Here is a 12,065-nt window from a genome sequence, read left to right on the forward strand (position 1 = left end):
AAGTAAACCAATAATTTTTAAGTCTTTCCTGGATCTATTTTTCAAGTGGACTGTTTTTCCAATGAGGAATTTTACATTTTCTTCCAGTTTTTCATTTTTTTTTAGTTTGTTTGACTGTTTCTTGATATTTCATAATAGCTTCCATTTGCCCCTCTCTAGTTTATGATTTGTGATTTTCTTTAGTTATCTTTTGTATCTCTTATTCTATTTGATTAATTTTCTTTTCAAAGTGTTGTTTTCTTTACTGGAATTAAAAAAAAAATAGACCTATTGTATTTTTTAAGGAATTGCTTTATTTTTCCAAAGATTGACTTTCTCTTGCATATCTCTTATTTATTTTCTCACATTTTTTCTTCTACCTTTCTTATTTGTCTTTTAAAATCTTTTATAACCTCTTCCAGGAAGCCTCTTTGGGCTTGAGACCAATTCATATCACTCTTTGACATTTCCTCTGGGGACATTTTACTCTCATCTTAGGTAGTATTTTGAACTTTCTTGTGACCATAGTAGCTGTCTATACTCAAGTTTCGTCTTTGTTTCTTGCTCATTTTCTTTCTTTTTCTGTTTGTATTTCCTTTTTTTCCTGCTTTCTTTTGACTTACAACATAGGTGGTCATGACCTCCCTGACTTCTCAAGGAGATGAGAACCCCAAAAAAGATGGTGATCATGCTTTCCCTGACTGCTCAAAAAAGGAGTGAAAATACCATAAAAAGAAGTGAGCACGCCCACCCTGACTGCTCAGGAAGGGAGATGAAAGCACCAAAGGAAATGGGAAATCAAATCATATTAACAGGTTTCTGAAGGGGCTTAGCCTTAAAATAGGCATACATAAATCCATCAATATGGGAGGTATTACACATAATTACATAAGTTACATAAGCACATAGTAACACAGGCTAGTAGTGATGTAACTAATAACATGAATCAAAATGAGGATTTATACATGTCCCTAAGTCCTAGAAATAGTCCAAAAGGAATCTATTTTCCATTACTTCATGTGCCAGGAATCTAATAATTCCTGCAAGTTTTGAAGTCCTGCAATAGTCTCATCAATAATTTTTCATCTCAAGGAATCCACTGATTCCTGCTGGTTTCAAGTCCTACAACAGTCTTATCTTGTATTAGGGAATCTAATGATTCCTGCAGATTTTGTTCTTAGGTCTTCTCCTTTGTTTCAAGGTTTCTCCCTTTTTCTGTCTCTTTCTGATGGACAAGGCAAATACGACTCATTGGTGCCCATCTAATTCCTTCTCTATCTGTAGAAATACAAGCAAACCCTCTCTCACAGGCAGTTAACCTATCTAATTCCCTTTTATTTACCACCTCATCACCTGGCAATTTACATTGGAGCTGCTCCCACCAGACACTGCCCGTCTGTTGGGTTAAAAAGCCTGTATTCTCTTCAATTGTAATCCCTTTCTGCCATCTGATTGCTTTTTGGATAACTGATCATGTAATCCCGTTCTGCCATCTGATTGCTTTTTGGCTGATAGATCACATCAAAGTCCTGACCTTCTAAAGACTCTCTGGGTGTAAACTCAGCTACCATCATGCCCCATCTATCTTTTGTATATCTTGGGGCTGGATCCTGTCTCTCATTTCCAGGGTCAACCTACATTCTGAGGTCCAGTGGAAGCCCTTGTGGCATTTTGGACATAGGGGTTTAGGTCTTCTCTCATCCTGTCTTCTTACTCTCTCTCTGTACTTACAGTGGGCTCACTGTAAAAAAAAAAGTGGTCATTTCTGATATGACCAATTTTTCCTCGCTGAAAATATCAATGAGTTTCTCTAGAAGTCCCTTGCCAAGAGGGACCCTCTCTTCCCATGTTCATAATAGCCTAGGTATAATAAGCATTTGTGTCTACTGTGCCACAGTGTCTTATGATCTCCTCTAAAGGAGTATCTTTGTATAGTCCTCATATAATTATTTTGCAAACCTCATTAGCATTTTCCTTAGCCAGAATTCTGATCATTATTCTTGTAGCTGCATTTTCTCCAATAGTTCTTGTGAAAGCTGTTTGCAAATGTCCTACAAAATCCGCAAAGGGTTCATTGGAATCTTGCTCTATTTTTGTGAAGGCTTCCCCTCGATCTTTCCCTGGAAGGGAACCCCAAGCTTTTGTTGCAGCAGTAGCAATTTGTTCATAAGCTGTTATGGGGTAATTAATCTGTGCTGAATTCTCTGTATACTAACCTTCACTTGTTAGTTTGTCAAAGGTGATTTGCATGTTAACTCTAGTTTGCTTATTTTATTGGGCTTGAATCCTACATAATTCATGAGACTCTGATAGGCACAACAAGTTTTGTCCAGGTTCTAAACATGTCCTTGCTATGGATTTCCAATCACTAGGGGGTTAGGATTTCATAAGCCAAACTATCTAGTAACATCTTAATATAAGACAATGTAGCCCCATAAAGAGTGCAACCTTTTTTTTCAAATCCTTGATTTTTTCCAAATCAAAAGGAGTGTATCTTCTCCTTTTTTGAAGAGTCAAGCTCGTCAATCACAGGGAATGCATTTATTTTTAAATCAGATATATCCTGTTGTTCTCTCTTAGCCTTAACCTTTCTTTTTATCTCATCATAGGCTGCTTCATAGGAGATGCTTAATGTGTCACTGCCTCTCCCCCTCCTCCTTCTCCCTCCACCAATGAAGGGTTAATTGAGGGAGATAGGTCAGGGTATGGGAAATGACCTATTTTCTTCTGCTGTGAAGCTTCACACTAAAAATTATACTTAACTCCATTCTTATCTTATTCTTCATCCTTTTCACCTAGTTTAGTTGACACTCCCCTTCCCCCACTCTTTCTTCTTTTTCCTTATTCTAACATTTATATAATTTCTGAAAACTAGTTGTATTAAATTATATGCATTAAGTGTGTCTTTGGAAATTGAGTCAGGTCCATTTTATTGTAGAATTGACATAGTTGCTCTCCTACTAGTTTCCACTGGTTTGGATCCAATTCTTTTTCCTTAGAGAACCAAGGAGATATGTACTGTACAGTTTTTAGAAGATCAATGATCTGCTGCCAAGTTACGATTAAACCTTGATTTTTATCAGTCTGACCAAGCTTTCTACACATTTTCCTTGAAGAGGAAAAGAAGGCTGTTTTCTAAACATCTGTCCCATTTTAGACAAAATACTATTTTAGCCCTTAACAAACTTTCCTTGTTGTACTCACCCTAATTTCTGGGTCAAGAAGACTTTTCCACTGAAATCAGGATCATATCTGCCCCAGGTTGGGCACCAAAATGTAATATTATTCTCTAAAATATAATGTTCTCTGGGAAGCAGCCTTCATTTCAGTTCAGAGTAATCACCCCAAATACAGCTAGGAATTAAAGTCAAAATCCTTTATTTTCTATTTCAAAGTCTTGTCTCTTTTCCTGGGGTCCAGTTAGCTTTAATAGAGGCTTATTTCTCTCCTTGGTTCTGAGAGCTTAAGATGCCTTCTCTGGCTTGTGAATCTCCTCGACTGAATCTTGGCTGAGGCTCAAAGCTTCTAGTGGGCTTCTGTTCTTGGGCTCTGAGAGCTTCTCCTTATATATGCTCTCTTAAAGGTTGAATCTTGTGGAATTATAGTAAGTAGTAAGTGCATGTAAATTAGAGAATCATTATCTCATCAATTCCACATTTCTTGGCACCTTGTAAGAATCCTAATACTGAGAGCATTTTACTCTCATCTTAAGTGGTATTTTGAACTTTCCTGTGACCATAGTAGCTGTCTATACTTGCTTCTTCTTTGTTTCTTGCTCATTTTCTTTCTTTTTCTCTTTTGTGACTTTTGTGGCTGTCCTCTGCTCCTGAGATAAAGTAGATCTGTCTCAAGCTTCCCATGCAGTTTTGAGTCTTGATTTGGAGCACAAGAATCCCTTGTTTTTTGTATCTTGGTCATCATAGTGGGTAGCTTTACCTATTATTTCCAGGAAACAGTCAGTTTTCCCAGAATTTGCCTTCTCTGCTGGATGTAGAGGCTGCTTCACTAGTCTGCTATACTATGTAGTTGGGACTGAGGGTTTCAATTGCTGATCTATAATGTTTAAAACCTTCTCAATAGTTTTGTCAGATACTGTTTGATTTGGGCTAAATATCCTTTTCATCTTAGTAAGACTGACCTTTCTTGAAATCCTTCCAATCTATCTTGAGCTGGAGAATGATTTCATTCTGTCAGATTCTTTTCAGAGACTTGGTTTCTTGTGCTTTTGAGGGAAATTGGGAGAGCTCAAGCAGCTTTCCACCTTCCTTCCTCCATCTTGGCTCTACACCTGGAACTTCCAACTTGTGTCTTTTATCAAATGAAAAATGGTCAAAGGATATGAACAGGCAGTTTTCAGATGAAGCAATCAAATCTATCTACATGACAAAATGCTCTAATTACCATTGATTGTGGAAAATCAAATTAAAAGAACTCTTAGTCACCACAACTCAAATTTGTTAATGACAGAAAAAAAAAAGATAAATGTTGAAAGGATTGTAAAGAAAATTGAGATATGAATATATTGTTGGTTGAAATGTGAACTGATCCAAACATTTTTGAAAGCATGGAACACTTTTGTCATACAAAAATATGATGAATAGGCAAGACTTACATGAACTGATGAAATGTGAAGCAAGCAGAAACAGATAAACACTGGACAGAGTAACAGCAATGGTGTACAATAATCAACTGTGAATGATTTAGTTTTCTTCTCACAATTACAGTGATCCAAGACAATCCTAACTTACTCATGATACACACAGACACACACACACACACACACACACACACACACACACACACACACACATCCAGAGAAATAACTTATGCAGTTTGAAGGCAAATTGAAGTAGACTATTTTTCAATTTATTTCTCTTATATTAAAATTTTGGTCTATTTCTTCTTTCACAATATTACTAATATAGAATTATATTTTACATAATTGAACATTCATAACCTATATCAAATTGTTTGTCATCATAGGGAGCAAAATTGAAATAGAGAAAGAGCAAATTTAAAAGTCAAATTTTTTTAAAAAATAGATTGTTAAAAACTGTTTTTTAATGTTTTGAATTGATTTTTATTGTTTCTGGGTGTTTTATTTCATGGATAGATCCTACTAGTCCAAGATGCTTCTTTTCTCTGTGGCCTATTCTTTTTACTAAGGTATTTTCTTTAGTGAATTTCTATGATTTTTATACTATTAGGCCAATCAAGTTTTTTAAAGTGCTATTTTCCTTCTTTTATCATGTTTTAAATTTTCTTTTTATAATTTTTGAGCATAACATTTTTTTCAACTTTAGTCACTCACAGCCATAGTTTTTAGTATTCCAAGAATTCTTGTTAGTCTTTGGTTTAATTAGCCATTTTCTTTGAGGCTTTGATTGTAGATGTTTTTAAATTATTGTCTTTTGAGTTTGTCTAGATTTGACATGTCACCATAATAGATTCTAATGATCAGGTTTTGTGTGTGTGTGTGTGTGTGTGTGTGTGTGTGTGTGTGTGTGTGTGAAAAAAACTTACTTTTACATCTTATTTTTGACTTAGAACTTTATTTTAAAATTGGTCTCTGCTTACCTGAGTATGGAAAGACATTGCCCCAACCTTGAGACTATTTTTGTGTTGCTATTTTCAGAGGTGGTTCTGAAAGTATGGACATTTTTCCATGCTTCCAATATAGTCAGATTTTTAGCAGTGTTTTCATTGATCTTTTGGCTCTTGTCTCTAACTAGGCAGTATATCTGATCTTCTATATCTATAGATGTTTATGTCTTTTCAATCCTGGAATTGTGACAAGGTTGCCTATTCTGCTATATCCATAAATGCTAATGATTTTCTTTCCTTTAGAACCTTGACCAGGGCCCTTGTTCCCTTCTGACTGACCACAGGTTCTTTTTTCTACCCTGGAACTGCAATCCGGAATTGCATTGCACAAGGGCAATAGAATTACCAATCAGTACCAGCTACATCTTGTGCCAGCAAAGGATTTCTTGTCTGTTCTTTCTAATCACTTATCCAGCTTCCTTATTATCTTTGCCTGAGGTCTCCTAAAACCAAGGCTATTGCTCTCACAGGCACCTTCAATACCTGGTGCTGCTTCCATTGCTCTGATACTCACTGTTTTGAAACAGATTCCTTCTGCCAATCTATATATTATCTTGAGTTCAAAGAAAATCTCACTTTGATCCTTTTCCTCTGTCACAGCAAAATTCAATGAGACATTCTTTTCAAGTTGTTTAGAAGGGAATATTGGGATGGTTTGGTGGGATTGCTGCCTTTAATCTGATATCTTAGCTCTGTCTCTCCTTAGAGATCTGACCTTGTTGTATTCCTAGGAAGAAATGTTTCCCTTTTTTTCCCCTTAATGGTACATTACATTTAGTTTATTATTTTTCATACTTCCCTTTTCCTCTCTACCCCATATCTCCTTTTAGAGTTGGACACATTTATTTCATTTTCTTTTTCTTTCTTTTTGTTCTCATTGTATATTTTTGATAATAGAATAATTTGTCTTATTCAGGATATTTAAAGTTAAGGTAGATCTTGGCTTACTCTGCCAAGAGCATCTCCTGAAGCATTTGTAATGTTCCTTATTCAATCAAGTTTTGCAATGCATGAATAGATTTAAGCTGTCAGTATGAGTGTTTCTCCCTCTAACTGTGTCTTCTATATTTTTTTTAAAAGGAGGTTATTTTGAATTGATTATTTTTTGACAGTAATGATAATATTAAACATTAAAAATCTATCTTTCATGAATTTTCTTTTCACTGTACACTACCCAAATTTTTCTAATATCCTCTTTTGTAAAGGATAAAATTCAAATGGTATAGCCTTTTATTTTTCTCATTCTTCCTTCTGTCCTTCCTTCTTTCCTTCTTTTTTTTTCTTTTTCCTTCCTAAAATTATGAAACTTTTCTTTTTTTATTATTGACATTCCTGCATCATATATTTAATAGTAAAGGCTCTGAGTTAATGGGTATTAATATTTTGATCATATTTTAACATAATTACAAATATATTTCCAGAATGGTTTAATCAGTTGATAGCTCCACCAAAAACATAATTTTATATCCTTTTTCTTCTTTGTTGTATGTTTCTTAAAACAGGAAAAATTACATAAAGATATTGTGCATATATATATATATATATGTATACATATATACATATACATATATACCTATACATTTTGATTTACATGGATGTTATGCATATAATTTATATTATATTTATATCAAATTATGCAGTCAAGTTTCCTGCATTTGGGGAAATGGCAAGAGTCAGCCCATCCAGAGTACAATGGATAAGCCTTGCCTTGGGGAAATCATCTTTGTGATCATGGAATCACCTCTTCCAGGTAAGTGTACATATTGATGTATGTGTGTGAGTATGTGTGTGTCTGCCTGTGTGTGTCTGTGTGTGTATGTGTGAATATTATAACTTGTGGTAGTTTAATTGCACACAGTGTTCACAATTCATTGATATACTTATTTCTATTAATATCATGACAATTTGATTTTTTCTCTAATTGAACTCTGCATGAATACCTAAAGCAGGCTATTATCTTAAGATTTAATATGCCTTAAGGCAATATTTGAATTGACATCTCTGTTGCTTTTTAAAAATGTAAATTAGTATCTTAGCATTTTTAGATATTTCGTGGATTCTATTTATGTCTTAGTATATCTTTCCCATTTAGTATATCTTTTTTCTTATTAGTATATATTTCCTTAATTTTAAAGCTAGTAAGATCTTTTTTTTTAATTAAAGCTTCTTATTTTTCAAAACATATGCATGGATAATTCTTCAACATTAACCCTTGCAGAACATTGTATTCCAATTTCCCCTGCCCCTTTCTCTACCCCCTCTCCTAGACGGCAAGTAGTCCAATATATTTTAAACATGGTAGAAATATATGTTAAATCCAATAAATGATACATATTTATACTATTATCTTGCTGCACACACACACACACAAAATCAAATCAAACTGGAAAAAAAAAGAGAAAGAACACAAAATGTATGTGACAATAAAAAGAGTGAAAATGCTATGAGGGTGAACCATACTCAGTTCCCACAGCTCTCTCTCTGAGTTCAATTGACTCTTTTCATCACAAGATCATTGGAACTGGCCTAAATCATCTCGTTGTTGAAAAGAGCCACATCTATCAGAATTGATCATCATATAATCTTATTGTTCTATACAATGATCTTCTGATTCTGCTCATTTCACTTAACATCAGTTCATGGAAGTCTCACCATACTTCTCTGAAATCATCCTGCTGATCTTTTTTTATATAACAATAATATTCCATAACATTCATATACCATAATTTATTCAGCCATTTCCCAACAGATGGGCATCCATTCAATTTCCAGTTTCTTGCCACTACAAAAAAAAAAAAAAAAGGGCTGCCACAAACACTTTTGCACGTGTGGGTTGCTTTCCCTCCTTTAAGACTTCTTTGGGATATAAGCCCTAGTAGAAATTGCTGGATCAAAGGGTATGATGGAAGGATCTAAGGCCCCATAAATATTAGAAGATTTAACCAATGTCACATAACTAATTATTTATACTCCATACTATAACTTAGACTTTTAGTCTGACAATCTAATATTATTTCTAACTTACTTGCTGAAGTCCATTTTCCCCAAAAAATATCTATACATCTATACACATCAGCAACTTCTATATTCAGCAGGCTGATATTATATTTCTTGAGCTAGAGTTTGCCAAGACAATAGGACATGTGCATAAATTCAGCATCAGTGTGGTAAACCGCTGGGAGAAGATGGGCCATTGGGTGACAAAGTGGCCAATATAATAAATGGATATCAAAATTCCTTTTATGATAGATAAGATTGAGCACCTGAGTAGAATCTCTACTTATAGGATGAAAATTATGGAACCAAGTTTTTTGAAAAATCACACATTTTTCCCATATAGATACTTAACAACATTTTACCCCAACAAAGCAAATCTGGAAAAAAAATCAGTTAAATAAAACTACCTAATATTATGGATAATGTGATATTATTTACCTACATTTCATTTTATTTGATGTATTTAAAACAACAGCAAATTTCATCTCTTCTTGTTTATTGCTTTTGGAGTCTGACTAAATTGCAGAGTAATATTGAAGCAGTGGCTCTCAAATTACTGTGTAATCTGGGTCCAGTATTTATATCAACTTTAAATTTCATAAAAAAGAACAACTCCATTTTTTTCCTACCAGACTTTCTCCCTTGCCTCATAATTGCAAAGAAGTTGATATTGATTCACAATACTTTAGATAATTTCTGTAATGATAGAATGAGGTTTTTTTAATGCAAAGTGCTTTGTAAAGTTTGAAGCACTATTTAAATATCAGTTATTATTACAATGATACCTTTCTAACACTTTCTTCCTTAGAAGTTCCTTACAGATATAAAATCATATAGATAAAAATAAACCAGACATTGTTGTTCCTTGGCAAAGAAGTGGAAAAAAAATCAAACCATGTTGTCTTTTTAAAATCTTTAGATGCTTTTGGTTGATATGAGGTTTCTATTTATTAATATCCTTATCAAACTAGTAATAATCTCTCTAGACTCATTTATAATCTGCCTATAAAGATTACTGATGATGGCCATTTTTAAGGATTTGATGATGAGTTCTTTGTACTATGATGAGTTATTGTTGTTCTGCTTTGGTCAGCTAAAAAGCCCTTGGGATTTGAGGAAAATTAGAAAGGCTAGCAAAGGGTCTTGAAATTTGCAAACTTTAATTTATCATTATAGGTTTAATAATTTCTTGAATATTATATTAAGTTTGGGTGTTTAATAATTAATTCTCACTTTTCTCCTTTCCCTATCCTCTAATAAAATTTTTGCTTTACAATCTGGTACTATTCATTTTGAGTTTCCTAATTTCTTAGGCTATTTTTTAGAGTAACAATTTTAATTACTCCTAGTGAAAGTGAAATCTTCACTGGCATATGTTTTCATGTATTCAGTGGCTCAAACTGGGCATAATCCAGTTTCTTCCTTTTTTCTACATTATTAAGGAACAAATCAGAGTAGGGTTGTGCTAACTTGTAGCTGAACTAGGGTGGGAAGAGCTGGTTCTGTGTTTGCAAGAAAGGTAATTTTAAGTTGAAAGTATAGCTAAAGGAGAAGACTGGATGGACTCATTACATCCTGATCTTTTAATAAGCATTCAACCTATACCTGAGATGTGACATTCTAAGAAAAGAAAAGGAAAATGAAAGAAGTTGTAAGAAATGAGTGATTAATAAAGTAAGTGAGTAACCAAACTAACATCAGGGACACTCAGTTGGAATGAGCTTGAGTTCTATATAATAATGGACTAATAGTTTCCTGGTTTTGAAAGTGGACTCCTACTACACTGAGCTAATGTGAAGAACATTATCTAACTTAGAAAGCATCAGAATTAGAATCTCATACCTAGAAAATACCTTAGGGAATATCTTGTCTAATCTATATTTGAAGGAAAATCTTAATGATACTTGAAAAGTGTCCATCTACCATTACCTTGAAGATCTAATAATGTGTCCTGAGACAGAGACAGAAGATTTTGCATGTGTCAGATGTATCAAACTAACTACTAATTAATGTTATCATAGACTGATAACTAGAAGGGACCAAAAGCCATCAAGTTTAAACCCAGCTTTTTCAGTTTGAATATCAGAAAAATTGTCATTTGCTTGGAACCACCGATATGACTTTTCTCTTTTACCAAAATTATAGCAGTCTATTCTTTCTTTGCATCCCCAACACTTAAGTTTCCATGGAGAAGTCAACAACTCTTTCTTAAGAACACTAGAAATATCAGTATGCTCAGTACCTGTCTCTTATTCAATACATGCCGCAGTATAAAAAAAATCTAGTAGCTCTGCTCTTTCAGGAAACACACATACTAGAGACACGGAAAATAAGATTATTATTCATTCACTATTCTCCAAAACCAGCATTTTCCATTTTGGGGTAGTTCTGATTGCTTTGGAGACAATGGTAAAATCTAGTTTAGCATTGATTTAATCCTACAACAAATAATGGTTTCATAGTGATATAGCGATTAGTGTATACTCAGTGTGGAGCATATAAGCTAGAAGCATTCAGGGACAGAAAAGACAAGCCCATTAGAAGTTCTTGGAAACTGATACAGAATCATTTCTTTGTGGTGGCTGGAGGCTGAAGCACAAACCTTTGGATTTGGGGAGATTCAGAAGCCAGAGAAGAAAGGCAGGAGCTCAAGTTCTTGGAACCAAGGAGAGAGATAGGCCTCTAAGAAAGCTAACCAGGCCCCAGGAAAAGAGACAAGACTTTGAAGGAGACAGTAAAGGATTTGGACTTTAACACCTGGCTACCTGTGTGGAGATTACTGAACTGGAACTAAGGCTGCTCCAGAGACCCCAAGAAAACCAAAACAGAGAACATTACAGCTTTGAGTTTTTTCCTTATATCCATTAGAAATTTATATCTTTGCCATTTTTATTTGATGGTCTAAGTTTCACAATGTGGGATGAGAATAACAAAAGTAATCTTCCTTTAATATCACAATTTTTCAAATACTTAAAATATTATTCAGTATTTGAATACTATTATGTCATCTCTTCTCAACATTAAAATTCCTTTGGTCCTCAAAGCATCCTTCTATGGCAAGGAATTCTTTTACTATTCTGATTAAACTACGAATCTTCTGAAACTGAAATTTGTAAACTGAGTGGGGGGTCATTAATATTTTGATATTAAATTCAGTGTAGTTGTTTTTCTTTTGAAATCTTATTCTTAATGCTTTTAAATAATCAAGAAGTATTAGTAGTTTTCATAGATGATGCAAAAAAGAATAGGGCATCAATGTGCTTCACTGTAGAACAATAAGATTAAACTAAATTGTTTCTAAGTTCCTTCTAGATCAAAACCTTTGCCCTTAATTAGTGATTGTATCAATCCAAGACTGTGGGCTTTCTTTTTTTTAATTATTATATCTTTTTATTGACAGAACATATGCATGGGTAATTTTTCAAGCAAACACTTTTCTTCCAACTTTTCCCTTACTTCCCTCCACCTCTTTCCCTAGATGGCAG

The 12,065-nt window shown here is 33.9% G+C and overlaps 1 pseudogene; it reads right to left on the minus strand.

The window, feature by feature from the left end:
* Positions 1-7,187: 7,187 nt before the first annotated feature.
* LOC127546136 (uncharacterized) lies at positions 7,188-7,341 on the minus strand (annotated as a pseudogene).
* Positions 7,342-12,065: the final 4,724 nt, after the last annotated feature.

Source organism: Antechinus flavipes, chromosome 1 (assembly GCF_016432865.1).
Source record: "Antechinus flavipes isolate AdamAnt ecotype Samford, QLD, Australia chromosome 1, AdamAnt_v2, whole genome shotgun sequence".
Classification (NCBI taxonomy): Eukaryota; Metazoa; Chordata; class Mammalia; order Dasyuromorphia; family Dasyuridae; genus Antechinus; species Antechinus flavipes.